The 25,960-nt window shown below is 41.9% G+C and overlaps 1 protein-coding gene across 10 annotated transcripts in view; it reads left to right on the top strand.

Annotated features, from left to right (window-relative positions):
- Positions 1-5,168: 5,168 nt before the first annotated feature.
- Positions 5,169-25,960, top strand: part of LOC120901810 (calcitonin gene-related peptide type 1 receptor) — an 80,783-nt gene continuing 59,991 nt past the window's right edge. For 4 of the 10 annotated variants that reach the window (XM_040310090.1, XM_040310092.1, XM_040310091.1 and 1 more), the window contains exons 1-2: positions 5,170-5,466; positions 7,034-7,924. The gene's annotated coding sequence lies outside the window, so the exon portion shown is untranslated. Of the gene's footprint in view, positions 5,467-7,033; positions 7,925-25,960 lie in introns of all 10 variants that reach the window. The other 6 variants (XM_040310083.1, XM_040310087.1, XM_040310089.1 and 3 more) reach the window with 4 other exon arrangements.

Raw genomic sequence — 25,960 nt, 5'->3', positions numbered from 1 at the left:
TTAACCAATGAATTGTTACACAGGTATTCTTTGGAATTTTGGACATGGACAACAGTTGTCTGAGCATCGAATAAAATTATTCTTCTTTGGTGCAACAATCGTTGTCGGTCAAGGCCTGTTTGTACCTTTAGTGGGATGAGCAATCAGTGACTTATTGATTTACCCATAGTAGGATAATCAGTCCTACGTATGAGGGGCATGCTTGAGCGCTACATTCGGGGCTTGAACCCATGACGGGCATATTGTTAAGTCGTACGAGACCGGCATCGAATACATTCACTTCATGTAAAAAAATGTTTTGAATATATATTAATGTGAGCCAATGGAACTACTAACCATCATACCACTATTTGAAGAGTAAGCTTAACTTTGGGGATAACTAGATAGAACAATTTTAATTCATACATAATGTTTTCTTCTTCTTATTCTTCTTTTACTTAATCGTTACCACCTTGATCGGTGTAGGTCTGTCCTGCACCACTAATGAGCTTGGCTATCTGTGACTGATAGATTTCTGATAGCAGGATAGTCAGTCCTACCTATGGCAGGCACTGTCCATACGTCCATTATCCAAACAACGTTGAGCTGCGTTACACATAACGGCTAGCTTTAGATAGGTCGCATATCGATAAGCATAGAGCTTGCTTAAAGTTTCTTCTTCAAAAGTGAAAACAATAGTCAAGTTTCTGTGAATCTTTACCGTTACTTAAAAAGGAGATCACGCAATGCTAAAACAAAATGCATTTACAGTTCTGATTTTTTAAAGCAGAAATACAATTTTCATCAATCAAAAGGTAATCGAATTTCAGAGCAAACACTGCTCCGTGCCAGTCGCTTTCCCGAAAATCTTATCCCACTACACCAAATTGACAGATTGTATTTCCCTCGCTTGGTTCAAAGCTTACAAGCCGTCTACACCGAAACGGCCGGCACCTTGGCTTGACGGTGATTACACTCAATTAGCCAGAATCGACGTCAAAAAGCTCCACTTCCCCTCCATTACGCTCAAGGTTCGGACCTTATCGCTGTGCCGCGGGAAAATCCCGCCAACAACCTTCCAGCCATGCTTATAGGCACCGCTGGGGACAAATGCGTGCAGTGCTGCTTCGGGGTCGTCCGTTATCCTTCAAACCAACCTCTGTTTGCCGACGGGCAGCATCCAAACCCCGCGAAAGACACGCTTCGTCTTGGGGCAGGTTCTTTTGAAAATTAAGAAATAAAAAAGAAAACCCACAACAAACAGCGAACAAAAAAACTGCTGTCCTGTAGCACTCATTTTTTCACCTTTTCCTTTTTTTCTTCCCGCTTCCTGTTGAAGACACACGGCAGTTTCGGTGGTGTAAAGTGCAGCACAATAAATCTTGTCCCTCTTTATCATTCCCCTGCCAGTCCCGGGCGTTCGGTAGCGGCTCGTTCGTTTCGTATAATTTTAAAACTTCCACTCCCTGAAAAGGCCTTTGAGATATTACTTCATCCAGTTCCATGGAGACTGTGTGTGTGTGTGTGTGTGTGTGTTGAGTTTAAACTTTTTAGCAGCTTTAAAGTAAAACATAGGGTTTCTTTGTTTTATTTTTACACTTTGAATTTGAGCTATCTGTACGTAGAGCTAAGGGTAGCAAAAGAGAAGGCAACAGTTCGGGCCGAGTACGAGTCGACGCCACCATTATCGTAAATAAATTAAAAAACATAAATGAATATTAATCGACGATTATTATTATGTTTCACGACATGAATTTATCATTCCGCCACACGATCGGGGCCAAATGCGTGTCCCCACTAGCCGCAGGCAACGAATGTCTGCCAAAACGGACCTCGACCAACTCCGTCAAGCTGTGTCCGGTGCCGCGGGATCGATTTGTTGCAAGTGCCGCGCCAGTGGCCTATTTGTTACCTGCGTTTTACAAACGTGTGAATTTATGCATGCTCCTTGTGTGATTTTTTTTCTCTTCGCTCTCTCTCTCTTTTTCTCTCTCATATACACACACACAACTCTCTCACATAAGGTATTGCACCGCGCACCCCGGCCGTGTGTGTCACGGGGATGATATGAGTTTAAGGGTTTCTTCCTTCTTCCCATTTTTCTCCGGCAGGCCTGATAATGGAAGATAAATTGACAAAGCGTGCTGGAAGGGCCTGTAGGGTCTCGGCTTCGGCTTGGGGTGTGATTTATTTCGCCATTAAGTGTGTACCGGCATCGCTGTATCGGTGTAACTCCGGGTGACATTCCGCTGGTATCCCTGTCAGCTACTACTAGCCCCCCGGATCAACGGTACGGGGTGGTAGGTTGGCCAGTGCATGGACACACTCTCTCACGATTTTCACCTCTACCTTATACGGAGGCAAATAATTACTCGACCAGTATTGTACACGGTCGTAAAAATCGTTGAAAAAATGGCCCCTTGCGACCACCAACCGGATTGAGTTTATCGGCATGATCTGCTGACCGGGTCGACGATTATGCTAGCAGGTAGGCAGGTTAGTTAGGGGGTTTGGGTTTGGGGGGCATGTAAGCACATCGCTCGTGCAGCGTCCATTGTTTGCAAAAGGTTCGTCCCAGGGCCACCCAGGGTGTGGTGTTTTGGGTGCCATTAAGCGCGAGATGCTTTTCATGCAGCTCGTTAGCCCGGATGCAGCTTCGGTCTTTTGCCCCGGTCCGGTGCGAGAGTTCATCAGATCGCAAGTGCCGCAAAGGAGAGAAAGACAGGGAGCAGCAAAGCACGAGCATAAGCAGCTGATTGAAACGATTTGCCGATGTAAATTGTGTATGTGTGTGTGTGTGTGTGTGTGTGTGAGTCTGTGTGTTATCCTTCCTAAAACGAGTTACACTCGTTTGTGCATCTGCTACTGCTGCACAGGGTGAGAGGGCCATTTAGAAGGCGCCAATCGTAGATAAACTGCGACGAGTGCTTCAGAAACGACACGGCAAACGGGAAACGTATGTTACCCTCGTTAGTGGATGAAGGAAGATGATTGTTTTGGAGCTCGGACTCATCCTCACGGTTGCGATTCGCTCTGCGTTTCCTCATAATTATTGATTCCGTACGATCGTTTCGGTGAAGTGCAAGATTTGTTGCTCCCTTGCCTGCCTGCCTGTTTATGTGGTGGAGGACTCGTTCTCCGTTTTCAATTAGCCAATGAGGCTGTCATTCCGAGACAGCGAAATGGTTGCAAATTGCCGGCTACTGGATTGAATGTGTGGTCATTACGGGAGTCGGACTGTTGATTGGACCGGCGTACATGCCTAATGACACTTGGCAGGGTGGCTAATTAATTAGCTGGTGGGGAAATTACTCTTCCTTTGATTGCTGCCCTTTTTCGCAGCGAAGCTGTACCGATGAGCTACGTGCAGATGGTTGATTGTTACTATTACAATTGCACCCCAAAACAAACAACCAAAAGCTCCATTGAGCTACTTACAATGTTGATTCATACCACGATTTGCTTGTGTGGTTGCATTTACAATTGTTTTAATTATGTCGCACTTTTCCCTTTGACACAATTCCATCACCTTTGTACCAGTTTGGGTTGGGCGCATCATGGCTGCTATCACGATGTTCCATCGCTCGTCACGAGCAATTTGCAATCAGATCAGATCGATCTCAGCGGTGACACCAATTCTGAGGCTAGACCATTTCCCTTCCCCAGCCCTTCCCCACCATTCACTTTGCCACACTTCGACGCATTTGTCTTTTAGACTGGTAATTTGAGGGCAAGCGTTCTTTATTTTTGTTGTCATCGTTGCGTTGCTTTTTTGTGTGCACAATTTTTCCTTTATCTAGCTACGAGCTGGGTAGATGGGAAGATTTAATTAACAACACCACAGCGCCCGGACGGAGCGATGTGCGCTTCGTCTTATCGGACCGGCGGGCTAGAAGATCTCGCACACGCTTCTTCGCCGACGCGCTTCGGGGTGACCGTTTTTCCGTTTTTGATAAGCGAATGAGGCGAAATATTGTGGGCACGTTTTGCGCCATGCGTGCGCGTACGTGTCGTGCAACAGAAATCAGACGTCTTCGGCGCCGGCCTCTTCACTGTGAGATTGGTCGAAGAAGCGAAATGGATAAAAATAGTGCTGCTCAAAAGTAGAGTGTTTTTGCTGTTATTAAAAATTTAATTATATTTTTGCTTCTTTTATTCCTTTATTCACCCAATATATACAGTAATATATGTGTAGCAATATACATGGATAGCACAAGTCATCTCAATTCAATAAAAACAACATATGGGGAGCCACATTATTTCAACTTTGGTTATATTCTTTTTAATATTTTTTTATATTATGTTTTTTTTATACAGGAACGGCCCAAAAGGCCCTATTGCTAATATTATGTATAATATAGCATACATTTATAGAAAAAAATGGATAGTCAATCAAATTAATAAAACAATAAAAAGAATTATAATAAAAATCATTATTTTAATAAAACATATTAAAACATAAAAATGGTATACTTGGGCTAGGAAGTCTTCGTAAGCCTTATTAAAGGCTGTAGAGTGTGAAACTAACTGAGATTTATTTTATTTATTAAAAGTCTTCTAGGGTTCTTTTAGTTTTATTTTTTGCCAATAAACTTATAATTTACGCTATTGTTCTTTTTGGTATAACAAATTCAAAATTTATTTGTACTCTTTATGATTTAATGAATGAGATGTTAAACATTTTAATTATAAATGGAAAAAAACAATAGTTTGAGTTGTCTCTATTGTTTATTTGAAACATAAAACAGAATAATCCTGCATAAATAGTAATTTTCTGTTTCATTGTTTATATTTCATGACACTCGACTATATTACATGTTGGCAAATAGCTAAAACATTACCTTGTTTTATGAATTGTTTTATGAAGGAATAATTAGGCAGCATGGCTCTTGCTACGTTTTATAACGTAAGAAATACAATAAACTTCATGATATGTTTTTGAGATTGCTTCAGCTTGTACATCCAAAGAAAATTAAATTACATTGAAATTAAACTAGTCCATTGGTTTAACTGTCCCGAGTGTGCTTCAGTATAGATTTTGTTATGTCCCCGCCTTGCTGCACTGTGCGCGAATGTTGCGTCGCGTGCAACATGTGGTGCGACAGACGCTTGCGCTGTGCCCTGCAACAGTCCGCTCGCCCGGCAAACCAACCGCTTGGCCGTATCAGAGCGGGGCGGTTCGGGTACGGATACACCCTGAAGGGGCAAGCTCAGAGCCAGACCGTAGCCAAACCCTGCCGACTTTGGAAAAGCATCAAGCATCGTGCTCGCGCTCAGTTTTCCCCCGTCATCTGGTGCGTACGCACACTGCACCGGACTGTTGGCGCGCGCTAACAACGTGTGTAACGGCATTGCTCGGTCAGAAGCTGAGCAAGATAAACGGCGTGATTTTTTGTTTTGTTCTTTAAAGCCAGCCCCTTAGAAGGGAGAAGTGCGTTGTGAGTGTAGTGAAAGATTCAAATTAGATGTAATTGTTCATTAAACAATGTGAGTTCTTGGATGGGTGTTGTTGTAACTGCGCGTGTGTGCGTATTTATTTTAGATAGCAGAAGAAAGTTTCCTTTGCCGCGTCTTGGAAAGGGGCAACACGCGCCAACAGTGAACGCGGGCAAACGCGCAAGACGTTGGACTGTTTTAAATTGAATTAACACCAAAACCCTTCTCTGGTGCCGTAGCTCGCGGGTCTGTACGGTATTATTTTCCCCTTGCCCCGGGGGAGTGTAGTCTCTATCGCATTTGTTTTGTGTTCCGTTGTGATCTAAGTTTCCGCTGGGCAAGCTCTCAGCGATATCAGTGGAGTGTGAATTATGAAAGCGTAACTTGTGACCTTTATGGATTTCTTGTTTTTTTTTAATACATTTTTCCCACTTTCGTATGTGAAAATGTTGTAAAATAATTCAATGTTTCGAGAAGAAGCTTTTTAAACTCTTCGTCGTTTAAGAGGTGCATTAAGGGTGCATAAATATATCCCAGTCACTGTGACGCACTGTGTGTGTGACGTGATAATGGAGTGCGTTAGAATGCAAATTGATCGAAAGTGTAATTGTCACCCAGATTCCGAGGGGTGGCGGGGTGGGGCCGACAATCCCAACGTATAAGTGAGCAGAATACTTAAGCGTGTCTGGTGGATGTGTGTATGTGATTTTTTGGTGAATGTGTGTACGAAGGAGAGAGTGAGAAAGAGATTTTGTATGTGTGTACGGTTTACAGTAAGTGCGTGAGCGAGTGCTTAATGCAGTTAGGGTGTGTTTCCTTAGATTGTCTGTGCACCATCTGGGAGGTCGAGACGCTCATAACGATCGCAACCACTCTTTGCAAGAGGCTGTGGGGCTGGCAGACAAACTCCAAAGCCATCTCCCATTGGTGATGCATTTTTATGAGACACAATTTATGCATCAGTGATATTGAACCTCCTTCCCCATGGTCATTCTCGTCATCTCCCCCCAAAATGTCATACTAATTACGCTCATCAGCTGAAGATCACCCTAATCGTTCGATCCGTTCCGTGATTAAATAAAAGCTCTCCAAAGCTGCACTCTTTGCATTGACCGTTGGGTGGCGAGTTGGTGTGTGCGAGGGCAGATAATCAGCTGGAATAAACCCCCCAGTGAATGAATGCAGCAACGCACACATGCACACACAAACTCACGGTGGAATGCCCCGTTTTGCTGGCGTGCTTGGGGCGTTGGATATAAAATTAATTCCTTGCCCCGCCACACTGTCGCATCATTAGGCATGCAGATTTGATGCATGCTGACAGGGACAAGCGGGCGGCATATAGTGTGTGCGTCCCGTACGACCGGAAAGTGTCGTCGGCAGCCGCATCGAACGGGATGGAGCATGGGGATAGGGGTGGGGGGCTTATTTGACAGGGGTGAGTCATCAAGCGCGTGTTCACTGTGAGGCGTGTAATATTTGCGTTCACAACCGCCCGACGACGGTGTGATGCAATGGTGATGCACTTTTCTTTCTCCTCGCCCATTGGCAGTGCAGCTGAGCACTGCTTGTTTGGCCTGCTTTCTTCATTATCTTCCTGTCTTCCTTTTTACAACAGCAAGGTTTTAGCAAAGCGACAAGGTGGGTGAGCTCCGTGTGTAAGCACTGACCGGGGCGCCGGAGGCACACGACGACGGTTCGGTGATTGAACGGGTTGCGAAGCGCCATAGACAACATAGGAAGTGTGTCTAACGCTCTCACCACCCCAGCTCGATGTTAGTGGGGTTGGGGCTGCTACTGGACACGATCTCGGTGCGGTGCATACCGATGTAATTAATTGGCAAGGGCTGTCGTACACCTGCGGTTTGGGTTGATCCTCTTTTTGCTGCAGCTTCCAGGTGGAGTCTGAAATAGAACCCGTAGGGAAAGGAGCATAAACAAACAGCCGCGGTCTAGGAAAGAGGTGGGTGAAAAGTTTACGCTACTTTCCGAGCAGTGTACACAAATTACCGTCCGAATAAAAATGAATGCAATGCAAGTGTGCCCGTGTGATCGAGCGTTTGGCGGTGTAATTGAAACCCACCCGAAAAGGGAAGTGAAATAGAGCGATTTATCTGTGCCGGGAGTGAGGTGGAGGGTGAATTGGATCACGCTGCTTAGCTACCGGTGAACAGTGAGGAATCGTGCATCTCAGGGCGACAAGTGCAATCAGTCGTTGTGCATGCTGAGGGGAGGTGGAAAAACACATCCCCTAGTTAATGAGGGAGTTGCAGCTGCAGGTAAAGCTACCGTCGTTCCAGCATCTCAGTGCAGTAGTGTGTGAAAAGAAGAAGAAGGTCCAAACAAAACAACAACAAAAAACGAGAAACAGAAAGCATCCAAAGCCATCAATTAACACGCCCTCGGGGGAGGGAAAAAAACGGCTACGGGGAGTCGGCATTAGCTGTGTTTCTGTGGTGGCAAAAGGGGGCAATCGTCTGCGTACTTCAGACAGGCAGTCGAATTCAAGGTAGGTGCAGATCATCTCACGCACTCCTACGGGGGTGTGTAATATGGTGAAAATTATACGTTTAATTAAATTAGGCTCATTTGAATGCGATAAGCATGTGCGGGCATCAAAGAAAACGGAACGTTTGCAACAAGCTTTGGGTGGGAAAAAGGGGGAGACCTTCCCTGTGTATGGCAGTGTGCACATGGTTGGCCATTCCACTGGGGATTGTGTCTTTCTTTCCATGTGCCGATTCTTGTCTTGTGTTTGCTGGAATGTGAAATGGAACTGTCTATTGATGAGAAGTGTAAACGGCTGAGTTTAAAGGAAGAGATTGCATTAGGCTGGGGGCGAACGAAGTGCGGCAACCATGTTTGGTACAAACAGTTAAAGTGCACTAGCAGGAAATTGTACAAGGTTTGAGTAAATATTGTGTTGTAAGCACTCATCTCTACTTCCTCCATTTCTAGTAATTGTGGAACAGTTTAACTCTACTGCCCTGAGCTGCTGCTGCTGCTGCTGCTGTTTTTTCTCCTCTTATCATTCGCCATTGAGGGTGGATTTTAATTGCAGCCTGTTTTGATTGACTCCTGCACTCAAGTATACAGTCGATTGTGAGAAACTGTTTAACCAGGGTGATTTGAAATGAATATTCATGCTTCTGGTAATCATTTGAAGTGTGCTATCAAGATTTGCGTAAATTGTTTGCAAAATAACAATTAAAATGATATTTTTTGTGTGTGCGATTGAATATCTGAGATTGCAAGCAGATCGGAAAAGGTTGTATTTGAAGATAAAAATGCATTGCAAAAATCAATATAGCTCGTAAAATTACATACCACGGCAAATAAAGTGAGCTGCAGATGGCCGTTGCTAGCGATGTGCAATGCGAACGGTCCTCAATTACGGTCAATTTATTTCCCAAATGCATCTCCGATCTGATATGCGCACTCGATATCGGTAGAGTTGCATCTACCATCGACACACCTGATGGTGTTATTTTTGCACCACGGTTCTGCTCTTTGCATGTAATTGCTGCTGGTCTGTTTTTTGTCATCGTCATCTTTGCAACGAAATGAAATTTATTGCACATTCATGTAAATGGTACAACTCAAAGTGCATTTATATTGGGGAATGAAGTGTTTGGTAGAAGTGTTTTTTTTTCAGTTCAAGGGCTGTTCATGGAAATGATGGATTTAAAAAATCATAAAAAATTGAGGATGTCCTTTGTATTAATGTGGTGTAAACTTTTTATTAATATTTTGAAACAAATTGTACATTTTTCTATTTAAAATAGAAGAGGTGGTTGAAAAGAAATGGAATACAAAATTGAAGAATGACATTTTTTCAAAAGTCTTGATATGAATTGTGTTATAAATAAAATATTTTTATTTTGTGATTTGAAGGGTTTTAAAGAACTTTTGAAATATTCAATATTGAATAAAAGAACTGGTTATGAATCTGATTGAAAGTTCGTGTACCTTGGATTTGTACTATTTTTCTAGCATTCTCTAGTTAAAAACCTATGGTAAATCATAGCATATTAAGCTGTATTATGTCACACTATATTAATAAAATGATGTTCTAAATTAAAAGTTGTTTATGCAGAACAATCATATAATATAATTTCTACTCAATTACGTTCAATAATACATTTGAGTTGTAAGCACTGTGTTGTAGGTTTCATGCATACTCCAGCTGCTAAGCAAAGCACAAAATTAGAAAAGTTTATGTTATTTAACTTTAAATAAATAAAAATATATAAATTACACACTTCTTTAAAGCATTTCTTATGATTGATAACTAAGCTCAACTGCAATTAAAAATGGTTGTTATACTTTTTAATTGTCCAAGTTATTTAATCCCTTCTCCTATAATGTTCTTCCGGTCCAATAGTTTCCTCCTAACGCCAGTATGAAGTTCAATTTGATAATTTTGAATTAATATAAATCTCAAAGAACACACGTGTAAGCAACTTAATAAAGATTAAACCGCATTTAATTTTTTATGGTTTCATGCAAATAAAAATTTCAACGAAGACACCAAATTTAGCACCTGCTTTTGTTAGACACACCTTCCAAAAGACGTCACTCCTTATCTTCTGATAAGAGTACGCTCGCTGAATTGAATCTAATTTTTGTAGTTCCTTCCCTTCATTGATCGCTCTTTGCAATGAATCAGCCAGGAAGTATGTATCTGCACGTGTTGTTATCGACGACGCACAAGACGCAGCGATCTGCTAAGATGCTGAGGTACGCCCGTCTACGAGCAATTTCCGGCATGCGAAGGTATTTTGCCAGGACGGTACCACCATTGCTTGGCCAATAATAATTGAGCTTCACTATCTTGTCAAGCGCATATATCGCTCGTGCTCGCTTTGGAGCAACTATCGGTGGCCGCTGGCACATGATTTGGTCCCCGAATGGTAATGTCACATCCCGTACGTGGACGGGATCAGTAATCACAATTTTTCCTGAAAGTGTCAGTACAAACATGTTCTATCGTTGAGGCAGAACTTTCCCCTTCTATCAAACCGATTGCCCTTATTTTGTTATTTGCTGTTGCTTTGAAAAGCAACTAAGATTGAAGGTGTGAAGAAGTGGTGCAGAAGTTTCACTACCGCTGTAATTTGGTTACGTTGCCGAGCTGGTACAAATTACCACCAAACAAACCAAACAATTTTCATGGGTCAGCTCCAAGCAGTGGTGGAATTTGGAGATGAGAGAGAAGTTGAAAGTGGTTTTTGGGGGAAAATCGAATTAGTTTTTTTTTATGTTGGTGTTGCTTACTGTGAACCTCCGTTGCATAAACATCAATCCGGAAGGGGTTCTTTCCTCGGATGGAAGTGGTTCGAGATAAACAAGAAAAGAAGCGCTTGCTTGATAAGAAGCGCAGCAGCGAAGAAAAAAAAAGCATGACACAAACGAATGAAATCAATCTCGCCCTTGGAAGGGTAATCGAGTTTATCTGAGAGCATGACGCTGGGTTCGGTTATAGAATTGAGAAAACTGTAAAAAATGTATGCAAAATGAAATATTTAGATTCGGTCTATAGATTTAAAGCTAAAAAGTCTATAAAACTGTGTTTTTGTAACTGGAAAGAACGATCTTGATGTAATTTATATTTTCTAATTTATGTTTATGTGTTTTTATACTATCTTGATAAAACTCTTTAATAAGTGTTAAGAATAAAAGATAAAAAGATGCAATGTCTTCAATCGTTGATTTGAATGTTTGCAAAATAACGTTCTGTAAAGGAACTTAAATTTCATTAAAAAAAATAAAAGAGTTTCCTTTGAGGGTGTTAAATGTACTTAAATTAAAGTGAAATGGTGTTGAGCAATTTGAATAAACACCAAATTTGCGGTATATTTACCCCCCTTTTAGCCTGCATTAGCCATAAGCACTCAATTACGTACGCATCATTATTGATAACTCAATTCAATTCCCTCGGAAAAAGGCTGTCAGTGTAAAATTTCCCATCAATAAATACACAATTTGTACTCCCAGCAGAAGCAAAACAGCCCACAGAAGCAAAAAGCCCTCCAACAAAGAGCATTAAAGAAAAATGTCTTCCAGTCCGTGCTACCAAGCCCAGTCCGTGCGGCACTTTGCGTGTCCAATCGACGGTGCAATTCAAAAGCCGTGACACAGCCTCGAGTGGCAACACTCAATTTTACGCCAACAATGGCTAGCCATCTTTGAATTTCCCATTTAGCAGGACAGCACCAGCAGCGGCCTACGCGTATGCCTTTAGGCGTCGCTAGAAAGCCGGCCACAGCAGCCCATGTTCCGGCTCATTTCCAGCCGCAAAATTGTGCCTGATCGCGGTACGAGCTGTGTCTTCCGAAAACGGTTTAGGGTTGGTTAGGTTTTCTCTGATGCGGGAGAGTGCCCTCGGTTTGTTTCCTGTGGAGCACGCGCTCAGCCTCCGTTTGGCGTGTAAGTTCATTAATCCATCATCGCTTCGGTGGGTGGGCTTTCGGTACGTACGTCCCTCTGCTGCCGTGGTAATCGGATCTTGGCCGTAATCTCGTAATCTAAATTTCATCAACGACCTCAGTACAGGGGCCGTCGAATGCACGCCAGGCCTTTCCCGAGGTGTCCTGCCAGTACTTTGTCTAGTTGTTTTCGATTTCGTCAGTCGATCAGGAAAGGCGACGAGCGATTGGCACACGCTTCATGCTTCAATTTGCTGTCGAGCTTTATCGTCGGCGAAACACACTGCTGTACAGCGTACCCAGGCCGTTTTCTGGTGGTTTGCTGCTTTTCCGATAGAGCGTGGATAAGTCCCCTCTGGGGGAATGGTGGTAGATAGGTAGGATTCGGATGTTTTGCTTTGGTAGGCGATGAAAGTATTTTCGGCCTCGGTTGCTTTTTTTCCGGGTAATGGAAGGATGCGGGAAGGAGTTAAGCGTTGCGCCTGGTTGGCAGGTTGGTGGATGGAATAAGTGTTGCATAATTCATTCATGCGAAAATCTCACCATTTCGTAACTCTCCAGGGGTGCGATGTTGTGAGTGAAAGCGCTTTTGGGGCGGAAGTGTTGTGGGGAATATTTGCCAGTTTTGTGTAGCAATTTTATCGAAAGGAGCACATTTTTATGGGTTTCTTGTACTGTTTTTGTGGAATGAATATTTCATGTAGCAAAAAATTTGCTTGCTACAAATTCAAAAATTCACAAACCTGTGAACTTCACCAGTCTTCTATTAAATCCTCATTCTGTATTTTTATTTTTTCAATATTACTAAGGAAAGTTAAACTACGCCCAGCATGGTTCAAACTAAAACCATCCAAAAATGGTTATAAAACTATCTTATTCCAAAAATTTGTAACATTACTTTTCGCTACCCATGATCTTCAATTTAAAATTGCTGAATTTCAAAATGTTATACACAACCCTCATTTACCACTTTCGAATGGAATAGAAAGCAACCGAAACTCGACCATACTGTCCATTTCATCCGGCTCCAAAGCAACAGATCGAAAAGGATGTGGTGCTGTGCCAACTGTCAAACTATCCTCTGATGAGTTCTGCTCGAGTGTTTCCTGCTGCTGCTGAATACCAATCACTCCATTGTGTTGCCGTAAAATGCCCCTCCGTGCCAGACGCAACGTATTGATTTGTGAAGTGGCACACCCCGAAAACAGCACCCCGAGACTGATAATCAACATTGAGACACCCAATTGTACTGATACACCGAGGCGCTTGCAAGGATACGTACCGGCTTTTTGAGTCGTTTTTTGCTGTTGAAAGCGTTTTCATTATTTGTGTCCTTTCTATGTGTGCTTGTCCACAGCATCTCACAAGACGCACACAAGCTGGCCGAGGCACGAAGACGAAAAAAAAAAACAAGCTCGACACATTTCTACGTTTTCCGTCGGTTGCACAATTGACTCAATTTAAGTAAATGACGGCTGTCGGACCGAAACATTAGCCGAAATACCGCGGCACTCTCGTCCACTGGTGTCCGAGCTCACCCGCGTCGTTTTGTGCCACTTTGTGACGCAGGGTGCCAGGGGACTCTGTCAGAAGCGGATGCCCTGGGGAGGTCAAAACGTGAAAAAACTTCATTTCGCGAATTTTGCTTCTCTCTTTGCCCCTCACCGCACGAGTCCTGCTCACATATCTACAGTCACTTGCACACGCACACATGCACGCTAAAAAAAAGTCTGGCGCGAAAGCATTTTGCTATTTTGCTAACATGACAGCAAATTGACGTTTCGTGCGGTGAAGAAGCTACACCGCGTGTTTGGTGCTGGTGTGGTTGGTGTTTCGTTTCTTGCTCGTGGTCGCTAGAACATTGCCCCACAGACGTACATACTCACATACACACACACACACACATTGTTTGGCGGCAATGGTTGACTGTTGAAATGTCCAATGCCAAATGTTGGCATCTTGCGTGGCAGCGTGCCGCTAGTGTCGGACACCTGTTTGAGCTCCCATTTCAGTGACAGCAGCATGCAACGTTTCTACCACAGCATGACATCTTCTTTGAAGCAACATAATAATCTTAATATTAAAGCACAAATGCGGGGATGAAACATAATAGCTTGGCGGCTTGTTGGTGTGAGTAGTAATTTGGTAAATGCGTTTTTTGTGTCCTTTGTTCTGTGGATATTCATAAGGGGCCTCAGAAAAGGTTCAAGAATTTGTTGGAGTGGTAAATTGGTATCTTATTGGGGGTTAAGTATTTCAACACATGTGGTTATTATGTTTTACTCTCATTTATTGCCACGAAACCTCTCTATTGTAAAATAAACAAAAGGACCCTTTCCTTTCATATAAACCAAAATTGGCCCATTTGGTGCTTAGAGTAGAAAGCTCGTTATTGTTTTCGTATGTTCCTATCTGTTGCTCATGGAAGGCAGATAATGGTAAACATTTTGTCTGGGTTCGATTATCCGAGATTAAATTTGGTTTACATGCTCAGTTAAGCCCATATTTACATAATTCAACCACCCGATTCAGATTCGATAAACATCTTAACGGCGCTCACAATAACACCAACAGTTTTGCTCACTTTTTTTCAACAACGCCTTTAAAATCAACCCATCATGAATTATTCAATCTCCCTTCTCACAGTGTCGTCCTATTGCGCATCGAAAGCCTTTAAGCCGCTTCCAGCTCCATTAACCGATCGATTTACTCGATCCGGCTGGATATTCTACTCCCTGCTTTTAGGGGCGAGGTTTTTTTCGCTTTTCGTTCGACCATCCAAACACTCAGCATATTTTCCGGCCACAACCACCCTGCCCTATTTTATTTCCTTCCCGTGATCTGTAAGCACTCTTAGCGTGTACATTCACCTTTCAACCTGTGTACTAGAAAAAAAGCCATCCCCGTTCCTAAGCACTGTCTGTTACCATCTCAACTATGGAGGGAAGCTCACATCCGCACGTAGGCTTTTCCGTGCAGGCCAACAATGGCCACCCATGGCAAAAGACCATTCGCAGATAATAAAGTTTTCGTGCACCGTTCGCATCACGGTGGCTTTGTTGGGGATGCTGCAAAGAAGCTGCAAAACGGACGGTGGGATGGTATGTGGAATGTGTTTGCCGCTGGCCCTAAAAGTGTCCTAGCTGGGATGATCTATCCGCCGGCAATAGTGTTGGCTCCGTTGGCATCTCTACCGGGTTGAAGCAGCACTAGAGAACGTTGTGTGGGTTTGGGACGACTGTTTTGTTATGCTCTCATCGGTCTCGTTGCTCGCTGCTTTCCTTGAATGCCTTCGGACTTACGATGATACACTGATATAGCTTCTATATTGTCAACAGATTTTTCATTTGCGTATATGTTGGGGTTGTGTCACTTTATGAAGTTTTTAGATTGTGCTTGCAATTTTTAAGGAGGATGCTTCATCATTGTAAAGTTTTGTACGATTTTAAAGTCAGACCGATAGCTTATTTATATTTGTATTGTTGTTGAATGATTATGCTTTCGGTTCATCATCATTAAATCGATAGCGAAATATTTAACATTGCTTAGATTTTTCAGCCTCGTAACTAGCTGATTGATCACCATCGATGTATCTAGTATCACGTGATTTTCTTTTTCATAGTGCCTCTTCAATGGCCAATTACATTATACCATTGCTTTTAATTAATTAATATTACTTTTTTCTAAGGTTAATTCTGAATTCTTGCTGAAAAGAGGTAGACTTGAAACTCTAGCTTAGGATGCCATGCTCCGGATCTTGATAAGGATTTCATCAAGATTATCAAGTTTAAGTTTATTACAACAAGTTGCGACAGTAAAGCTTTAAAAAACTCATTTTATGTTTTATGATGAGATCAAAACATTTTTGATTTATTTATTTGAGTTCTTTTTAAATCACCAAATGCAAAGTAATATTGGGGCCTTTCACGATACTAACCAGCTTTATTATATGGAGTTTGACAGTTGGCAGCTGAACTCATGTCAACACTCCTTACAAAACCACACACAAAACTATTTTTCGATTATCAGCCTAGATTATTTTAGCCTTTAGCTAGAATTAGATTTAAGTAGGTGCTCGAAAAAATGTTTAGATAGTAGAATCTAAATTCAAAGTGTATGTAGACCAGGTGGTCTCGTAGTCTGTCTTTATAAATGATCTTAAAAGTGGAAGAGGCCCATTTTAAAATATTTTAGCGTGTATAATTATCTTATCCGAGTGTAACGACCTCCCTTATGAATTATTCAATAGTTTAAGAGTAAGGTATTATTCTTTAGTTTTACAAAATTTTAGTAATCTATTTGTCCTCATTTTTTCCTCAATTTTTATACTTTACATTACATATCATGGAATTGCTCTATTTTTTCCTCATTACTATTTTTCAAACGAAATACTACCTCTTATCTCTTCATCTGATCTTGTTTTTATCCCAACGACCCCAATCGTTATACATGCTAAAATGTGTTTCTCTTAGAAACATCCATCTTTAAATGTAACATTTTTTTTCGCAAATTTCGAGACACTTCACATTCCTTGTAGAAATCTAGTATGATGGAATAATTTATACGGTAATACAATGCTAATTACTTGGTTAAAGAACAAGCAGATATAGCAGCAACTATGACATGTTTTGTAATCAAAAATCCTTAATATTATCGAGAAACATTCTTCAAACCTTGGGTAAAAATAAAACCTTCACAGTAGCCTTCACTACACAATTTTCCTTTTCACCCATGACACACATGCACTACGCAAATATAGTCCAACTAAAAAGGGAAAATGACTTTCACAGCGCACTGCGTAGCTTACCCCACTTAATAAGGATCATTCTTTACCCTTGGATGTCATGCCGTGCGCTCGTTCCATTTTCACTAGTCCTACCGTTCCTAGGTCATCGAAAGTATCTAGGCTATTGGTCTGCAGAAGCTTCCCTGTCCCGGGGTATTTTTGCCCATTTTTACGTTATGCATGATGCTGGGAGTGAGTGAAAAAATACTTCAACCACACATACACACACACAGCCATGAACGCACCATATCGCACACTAGGACTGAAAAGTGGCTTACAAACGATCACATTCGGATACTGCCAGGTATTCGGTACTGACGCTTGATATCCTCGGGGACAGAGGCGAAGGCTAAAGTAAATGGCATGCCAACTGGGAAAGCCTTTCCATAAGCATTTAATCTCCCGGCCATGATACTTCCACTCGTTTTTTGCATTTTTTCTCTCCATATCAAACCTTGCTGGGAAGAGAGGCTTCTGTGGTAGTAAAACAAGAAGACGATCCCTCATTCGGCGAATGAAAGTTGGCCCCGACGATTCGTCGGTGCGGTGTGCGTTCGTTTGTTGTTTCTGAAGTGATCCCCGGGAAATCGCCATCTCTCGTGGGAGGCTGGGTTTCTCATTTGTTTGTGGTTTTTTCCTTCCCTCCCACTACAGCCCCACTACATGCCACGCCATACATGTGCACAGTGCGTGTGAGCCACAAGTTATAAGTCGCAAGCATCTGAAGCCGCATCCGACAGGACGGCTACAGCGAGCGCTTTTTTGTACGGATTTTTCATCTCTAGTTTCTTTCTTCAAAGGCGACTTTTTGTGTTGCAGTTGGTTGGGCTGCCTGCTCGACGTGCCTAGATTAGAGAAAATCCATCGCGTGTCAGCTTCTATTTTGCATTCATCGCTTACCTTTTTTGTTTAAGTTGTTTTCTATCTGCACTCGTTATTCTTTGAAAGATAAAAATCACGAATAAGTAGCACAAAAACGGCACAGGAAAAATAAAAACAATTAAAGCTATGACCGTTTCTTTTATCCAAGCTCTTCAAAGACGAAAAATCAAAGACCCGCCTGACCTGTAGAGTGTGAATAAAAACAAACATATGGCTTTGTTACGCCATTCGACACAGGGCCCTTCTAAACCTTGGCCCGACCATTTTCAACAGGTGGTTAAAGTCCTCTCTACAGCATTGTTCGCTGTGGCTCGCAATGCTCGAATATATTTCACCATTTTTGTCGATGCCGAAAACCTTTTTCGTTACGTTTGCGCAACAGACGCAACAGGAAGTGTGGAAAAATCCAGCACAAATGTACCAACGCGTTCGGTGCATGTTGTTTGTTTCGTGGGAAAATATCGCACCCGTTCAGCTGTGATCGGTGATATTGGGCGTTTGTGAAGAGGAGCGTACGATTAAAGCGTCGGTTACAGGAATATGTAAACGCTCCGGTCCGGAATTTCTTTTGTGCGTGGAGGCTTATTTTTAGCTTTGTGGATTTTTGCTTTCTTGGCCTCTTGGGAGTGGGAATACAGACTACAGTATAATGTCGCCTTTGGGAGTGATAAAGATAGTACACCGTGCCGTTCTATTCCGAGCGGAGGCTTTTCACCTTTTCATCACTTGCGGCGTAGTGAGAAAGCCTGTTGGAACATATTTGTGAGGCAAAACCGGTGGCGTACCAAACGACGTCCTGGCGATCTTAATCACTCCGTAGATCGTGGATTGAATCCTTTCCGGGGGAATGGCTTCTTGCAGGCGTGTAGACGTCGGGTTGTTGTTGAGTTAGAATAAAGAATCACGATAATCGGATAATCCGAGCTTTTTCTTTCACCGTTCTAGGAAATGATTTGTGATGCTTAGATGGGCCTTTCGTAACCGTACCCGGAGGGTCTGTGTTTTTCAAGTGCAGCTGTAGAGACTGGAAGGCCTTTTATTTACCCAGTCTTTTCGAGAGGATGCTTCACAAGCTCCATTAATCCCTCTAGGGGAGGGGAAACCGTCTCGCAAACATAGACACTCATTTTTCATTTGCCAAAGTAAACCTTCACTTCGCCATCACCACCAATAAAGAAACGGTCTCGGGGGTCTCCCGCACCACCCCAATTGGTGACGATTGTTGATGAATGGATGAAACCGTTCGTCGGTTGTTGACTTCTTTTTTTTTCTTGCTCGTACAAAGAATCTGCGTATTCTTCCCCATGTGTCAATTGGATGGATTTTGATTAAGTGTCTGTGAACAACGGCAGCTGCTCGGAGCTGTTTTTGTTGCGGTTTTGTCGTACCGCAGACCTAGCCTATGATGGGGCCGCCAAAATCAAGACACAACACATTTGTGGGGCGTTCGTTTCGAGCTGGATGAATAATGTTGGTGTGTTTTAAAAAGCGGTCGATTTAAATGAGACGTCGTATGGAGCGTGCTAAAAATATGTTTGCTGTTTTTTGATAGAAGTGCAAAAGAAAAAAAAATCGGGAATGAAAACGGAATGAAGCACCCAAGGTTGGAATGTTGACATCTTGTTTGGAGACGTTATTAATTTAATAATCATTATGAGCGATAAAAGATAATTTACAATCACAGTCATGTTTGCTCTTAATTTTCGTTCCTTTGTAGTAAAACGAGTATGATGGTGATGGTTTTGGGCCATAGGAAATATTTTGGGATCTGGTAGATGGAAATTTAATCGGGATAATTGTTTTAATTTTACAAATATGATAGCAGTAGAGTATTGCAAAGTCTGCAGCTAGGAAACAAAATAAATTTGTTTCAATATTTATGGATAACTTATCATAAAATACGTAAATTGCTGAAAAACTTTGTGCAGAAAAGTTCATGTTTCATATTTCTCAAATCTGTTAAAAAAACAGAATTTAAACACTAGATCATACATAATTGTGTGTTTTTAAATTGGTGATACATATTTGTTAAAATTAGAATGATTCGTTCAAATTAGTCCTAAACTAAAAAAAAATGTTAGCTGTTTCCGGTTGACAACATGCCCACATGGGTTTAAGCCCTTTATTTACCGTTTTTGCCACGCGTAGAACTGCGCCAAATAGGAAGAAGGGGTGTATAGGTGACTCCTGACTTCACTTTTTATGTCTCTGTTTGTGCTCTGCACAAATTTGAATGAATATATCAGTACTTAAAAGCTTAACAAATTATTCATTTAAGAAATGTGCACAGCAACTTTTTTCTCTTTGTAAAGTTCTCCGATAGTTAGTTATAAATATGCATTGAATTAATCTGGAACATATTAGAGATGATTATAGTTCTTTATCTTCGCTAAATAACATATAACTAACGATATTCCTACTTCCGAACAGTGGACTGTCCAACATACATACAAATACACTAAATACACAAATCCTATAACAAATTTTACAAAAAGGTTCTCATTTTCAATCTCTCACTATAGAGCGTTATTTTTTCACTCCTATAGTGAGACGAAGTTGGTTAGTGAGTTGATGGTAGGTGCGGATAGCTTGGATGATTTTTGTACCGTGTTGGTTTTCTTGCACACTTTACAGCGATATAGCGATTCACCGATGTAGGCGTTGCACGAAAAACGACAACCATGTTTACCTCAAACAAACATACGAATAATAATATGTTGTGTAATATTTATGAAGTGATTCAAATAGTTTAAAAATTAAATAAGTACAAGTAAGCAAAAAATTAATTGCAGCAGCTTCCATGGTATGTTGGTACGGGTAACCAGTGGATCACACACCGCTGCCAGACTGATATTGTTATTGACCGCATGGTGTACTGTTGATGTCTGGATTTTTGCAGGACGACACCAAAATGTCCAGGACCCTACAAGAAGCAGTTTCATTTGGAATGCTCAACATCTGCGTCACCTATTTTCCCTTATACAGTGAACCCTCTCTTATTTGAGAGGCGATGGGACTGTCGAATAAGAGGGGTTTTCAAATTACAGAGGTGGAAAGTGAATGAAAGGTCCATCCAAAATAGAAAGAGACAGATCATTTAGTATGCAGCCTTAACTGTTGCTATAGGAAACAGCGAACAGGATTGCCAATTTGAGCATAAATCATTCAATAACCATGGCAACACCATACACAAATAAGAGGGACACAGATTTCAGAGGTTTTCCAAATTAGAGGAACAAAAATGTACTGGAAATCAAGGGACTGTGCAAAATGTTCAAATAAGAGAGGTTTCTCAAATTGGAGAGGTGTCAAATAAGAGAGGGTTCACTGTATTGTCGGAGGGAATGTCCCAGAATCCTCTTTTATTGTAGGACGCAAACGTCGTTCTGAAGACTTTTACCGGCGAAATCAGAGCCGGTGCACCGTACACACTCCGAGCAGAATCGGCTGCTGCGAGCTGTCAAGCGCTTCAAAGTGCTGCGACTCATTGATGAGCACCTGAGCGAAATAGCGCCTCAGAAGACGCTGACGATGTTTCCGAGTATGCCGCAGGAAACTGACTTTATGCAGATCGGACCAGACCTGCTACAATGCGCCTTATCTGTTAACGAAATATTTTCCCTGATGGACGCGGAGCACTCTTATGCTATCGGTGTGCTGGACAACATATTAGTATACGTGAATCGTTTGAACAACGAATAATAAATTACGATGTAACTATCGCAGCAGTGGATAGTTTAAATTAACAGAACAGACCAGCCGAGAGAAGACACATGGACATAACTTTTTCTTTGATGGACCTGGTAGCACCGGGAAGCCGTTTCTGTTCGAAACTATTATTGCGTACACGGGATGCCAATCAAAAATTGTAATCGCAGTGGCTCCAAATGGAATTGCTGCTCTGCTACTGACCGGGGGACGTACGCTTCACTCTTCATTCAAGCTATCGCTATACCTGGACGCTAACAGTTCCTGTAACATCCATGTATGGTCAGCACTGGCTGAATTGATGCAAAAGGCATCACTGATCTTATGGAACGAGACATCCATGAGCAGCTGCTATGCTCTAGAACAGGGGTCTATAAACTAATAATAGGCTCTCGAGGGCCGCATGCGGCCCATGGGCCTTAGTTTGGAGACCAATGCTCTAGAGCAGGGGGCCTAAACTTTTCAGCTCGCGGGCCGCATTGCTTCAAAAATAGCTATGTTAAGGGCCATTTGACACTACCTTTAACTGATGGGTGAACGTTTAAATCTCATTTTTATAACAAAATACTAACAATACTTGTACAGTTTCGTATTACTAAAGGTTGATTTTTGTCTAAGAAAAGTAAAAAATACAATTTTATTTGAAAAAGTCATAATCATTACGTATATTTATATTATCTCTGGCAAAGTCATCGTGGGCCGCATTATATGCTCTTGAGGGCCGCATGCGGCCCGCGGGCCGTAGTTTGGAGACCTCTGCTCTAGAGGCTCGCGCCCTCGATCACGCCCTGCAGGACGTTATGGGAAATCGCCGAACGTTCGGTGATAAGGTGATGCTGGTATGTGGCGACTTTCGACAGATATTGCCAATCGTTTCGCTTGGTACCAACGTTCAGGTCCTGCAGCAGTGCATCCGGCGGAGCATGCTGGGAGGCAAATTTAGGGCATTGTGTTTGCGGGAAAACATGCGTGTGCCGACATCCCAGACTGTTCAAGATGCTGAAGAGTTTCCCGGGATTAGATAAGGCGTATGTCAAGATACCACGGGACTTGATGTTACCTGGAACATATGACCCGAAAGATCAAATTCATCGCAAACAGTGTGTATTTTGATAAAAAAATTATTCCATCCGGTACACCACTCACAATTCAATTTGTAGTACATTAAATAAAGAAAATTATCAAATCCTATACACTGCAAAGTTTGTTATAAATAATATTAGCACACAAAAAATCTTTTACAAAGGATTCAAAAACAAAATGATTATTTGAAGTGCAATTCTTATATCGTTGATAAGACGTATATGTCCCAATAAACGTTGCGTAGCCCTGTAACCGGGCCATTTTAACTAGTGGTACTAAAAAATGGGCATTTAAATTGGTATTCATTCATTTTCCAATACTCCAGTTGTTGTTAAATCTTCTGTGTACAGTCTGAATTTAAAACGTGTCTAACAAGTTAATCTTACACAATAACATATAACATAACACAATAAGACGCATGTGAACATAGAGGATGAGAGTTGGCCACTGAAGCGTTTGGACGTGTTTCTGCGTTGCTCCTGTGTACTGTCTGTTTTTGGTGTGATTTTGGTTTGAAATCGTTCGTTTTTGAGTTTGTGAAGCTGTTCCTATCGCAAGTTTTGCTGTGTTGCTGTGTTGAAGCATTTTGTTCCTGCATCGTACGAGAATTTCTACGAGAACGCGTGCCTGAATTTGTATTTTCTGCGTGATTTGTGTTTCATCGGCGACAGCGGTTCAGTGTTATTGACCCTGCTTAATACACTCAGAGAGTAATTCGCACCAGCTCATCAATAAGTGTCCTCTCCGTTCACTCTCACTGCTCACCTAAGTGATCGATACTCTCTCTCATAATGGACTGTGCAATCTGCTCTACTACTATCAACAAAGATCCGGTTGTTTGTATTGGCAATCTTCCTTTTTCGGAGTGCAATTCTGCCTTTCATCCGGAATGCATTAAACTTGCCGCCACTTGTGTTAAGGAGGTGGCACGCAATCGTGGTCTCTGCTGGATGTGCGAGAAATGCCGTGACTCGAGATCAGATTTACTCTCATCAATTTCGTGCTTGATGAATACACTGAAAGATGAGTTGAAAAATGCAATACGGAGTGAGCTTGATCAAAGGATATCTCAGCTGGATCCAAATAGAGTGATGCCGCAAGAGCGTGAGAAAATCGCTCCGACTGTGAGTACCATCTCTCTCACCGATAAAACATCCCACACATCCACCGATACTCCTATGTCACCAACACCAACTCCCGTCAAACAGAACTCACTACCACACTCTCAATCGCGTATGCTCGCTGATAATGAACACATAAATCCAACACAAGCAATTCTTCACACCGGCACTGCCAATGATCACATCAACACAGACACCATACAATTCATTCCTGCACCTGAGCCAAAAGTTTGGATGTTTGTAACTAGGATTGCACCCACTGTAACTGAGGAGAATATGAAAATGTTCATTCTAGGAAGGTTAAAATGCACTGACTGTTCGGTGAAGTGTGTCATACCAAGAGGTCGCGTTACAAGCTCACTAAAGTATGTGTCCTTTAAGATCGGCATTCCATCGGAGTTTGGCGAGCTCGCTTTCTCTCCTTCAACTTGGCCATGCGGATTTGTTTACCGCCAGTTTGAATTTCACCAACGTACACAGAAACAATTCACACCAACACTCCCGGTATCTTGCTTTCCTGCTTCAAACAATTCAACTGCCAGAAGTTTCTCAACTACTAATTTTATGCATAATGATGTCAACTGCATAAATGTGATCCCACCAACACACACAACACAACATAGTCCATCACCGAGCCATCATCTTAAAAATGCAAACTCACCTGAAACTCACCTGACTCAAAACAATTCCTCCGGTTCGACTTTTTTAAGCCAACATTAAGTCATTCAACTGTACCTATGGAGCCAGTACTAAACACATTCAATATATTTTATCAAAACGTGAGAGGCTTACGTACTAAAACCTCTGAATGTTTTGCTAATACTGCAATCGCCGACTGGGATGTTATCGTTCTTACGGAAACGTGGCTAGATGACAGCTTTCCATCTGAGCTTTTGTTTGATAACAACCGCTTTAATACATTCCGTACGGATCGTTCTGCAGCAAACAGTAACAAATGTAGAGGTGGTGGTGTCCTCGTTGCGATCAATGCAAATTATGCTTCCTCTCTGTGCTCGACAAACACATCTACAATTGAATGCCTTTGGGTTCGAGTAAAAGTTCTTAATGTTTCGCTAATCATCGGATCATTTTATTTGCCTCCTGATCAATCAGCCAACATGGACACCATAAATGCATTCTGTAATTCATTGCACTTAACGAGAGAGAAATATAAGAATGACTTTTTTATTCTGTTCGGGGACTTCAATCAACCTAATCTTAAGTGGGATATCAACGGCAAATTTCCGACACTGAATCTTATGCTTACCCGACTATCCCCTACCAGTCAAGCTCTACTCGATGAACTAAGCTTTGAAGGTCTTCGCCAACTTAACACTGTTCTAAACCACAATAACAACATGTTAGATCTAGTGTTTGCGAACGACAAAGTTACTGATTACATGAGGCCAATCGAATTATGCATCGAAAGTATTGTTGAACCTGATGGACATCATCCAGCTTTACTTACATACTTCACGCTCCCGCAATACAGTGTGCCGTCATCTCAACCCCCACGTCAAGCAGATTTCAATTTTAGACGGACTAATTTCACTGATCTCGTTTCTGCACTTAACCAAATCAACTGGGACTCTATCGCTGACTATGACGACATCAACGACAGTGTGGCTGAATTTTCTTCTCAAATGAATGAACTGTATGAACAATTCATCCCACGGTTTAATGTTCGTGCTCATCCACCATGGACCAATTCTGCACTACGTTTGGCTAAACGTCGAAGATCACGGGCCCTTAAAAAACTGCATCGACTAAAAAACAGCACTAATCAAATAAATTTTGCTCGCGCCTCAATACGTCAGGAAAATTGAAATCAATATCAAAAGACATCCCACATCATTCTGGAAATTTGCTAAAGATAAGGAATCCTGTGGACGACTTCCTTCCTCGATGCAGTTTGAGGGAAACACCATTACCGGAGATGAAGAGTATTGCAATGCATTTGCCTCATATTTCTCTTCTGTGTACACCAACAATTCCTCGGTTCCGTCTAACTCAACATCGGCTTTATCCTTCATAAATGATGAGGTTAATTTATGCACACCACTAATCAACGATGATGAGGTGGAATCTGCTATTTCGTTGTTGAAGCTTTCCTACGCACCTGGGCCTGACAATATTCCCAGCGCAATTCTCATTAATTGCAAGGCTGCTCTCATTCCCATACTGACCAAACTATTCAACAAATCCTTGCAATCGAAATGCTTCCCGCGTCTTTGGAAATCATCGTGGATGTTTCCTGTTTATAAAAAATCTGACAAAAGTAATGTGTGCAATTATAGAGGAATTTCAATGTTATGTGCGTGCAGTAAACTGTTTGAAAAGATAATGTCTCGTCATATGCTCCAAGCCTTTTCACCTTTAATTTCTAATGTTCAACATGGCTTTATACCGAAACGATCGATTGAGACCAATCTAATATACTTACTTAACTTTTGCCACTCCTATATTGACAAGGGCTTACAGGTTGACGTCATTTATACTGACTTCTGCGCTACTTTTGACAAGGTCAACCACTTTCT

Source organism: Anopheles arabiensis, chromosome 3 (genome assembly GCF_016920715.1).
Source record: "Anopheles arabiensis isolate DONGOLA chromosome 3, AaraD3, whole genome shotgun sequence".
Taxonomy (NCBI): domain Eukaryota; kingdom Metazoa; phylum Arthropoda; class Insecta; order Diptera; family Culicidae; genus Anopheles; species Anopheles arabiensis.
Note: the sequence above shows the minus strand (reverse complement) of the source record. Positions and strands in the feature narration are given on the sequence as shown.